Source organism: Ursus maritimus, unplaced genomic scaffold (assembly GCF_017311325.1).
Source record: "Ursus maritimus isolate PB19 unplaced genomic scaffold, ASM1731132v1 scaffold_25, whole genome shotgun sequence".
NCBI lineage: Eukaryota > Metazoa > Chordata > Mammalia > Carnivora > Ursidae > Ursus > Ursus maritimus.
The window spans coordinates 44,745,602-44,746,286 of NW_024425008.1; positions in this window are offsets into that span (position 1 = coordinate 44,745,602).

Below are 685 nucleotides of genomic sequence, written 5' to 3' on the forward strand. Positions count from 1 at the left end.
GTACTCATCTCAGGTTCCCAAGTTTCGCTCACAAGACTGCAGTAGCCAGAGCACTCCCTCCTTCCCTCCCCTGGGTATCCAGCCCTGGCCCCCCGGTCACGTCCTGTTTACTAACTGCTGTCACAAAAAAAGCCTGGCCCAATCTCTTCCCACCCTTCTCCCAACTTCTCCAGCACAAATCATCAGATCTGTAAGTCTTGCCACCTCAAACAAGAGTATGTCCTTTGCATGCAAACACTGGTGTTCTATCTTCCTTTGTTTGCCATATAATTACTAATAATGGTAGGCACATAGGGGAGGTGTTCAATACATATTTGCTGGAGTGAAGTGAATATAAATAACCATTTACAAATGTGAAAAAGGATGTTCAGATTCTCCACTTTCTGGAGATTTTCAATGACATGCCATGGTCCCTCCATCTCCATAACTATGTTATGTTTTGTTCATCACCTGGCCAATTTTGGCTACTCATTCAATGTATCGTTTTAATAACAGTAATAACTACCTGTATTCTCATTTCTGCTATATTTTAGGTTTTCAGAATTTATTTCCTTAAAAAAATAGATCAACAGTTACAAGTGACACATCTCAGAGCCTCAGGTCAACTTGCCTCCCAATGACCATTGCACCTCTTAAAAACCAATTAAGGATTCTATGCTTGATGAGGGGGAAAGGAAACTCTTTC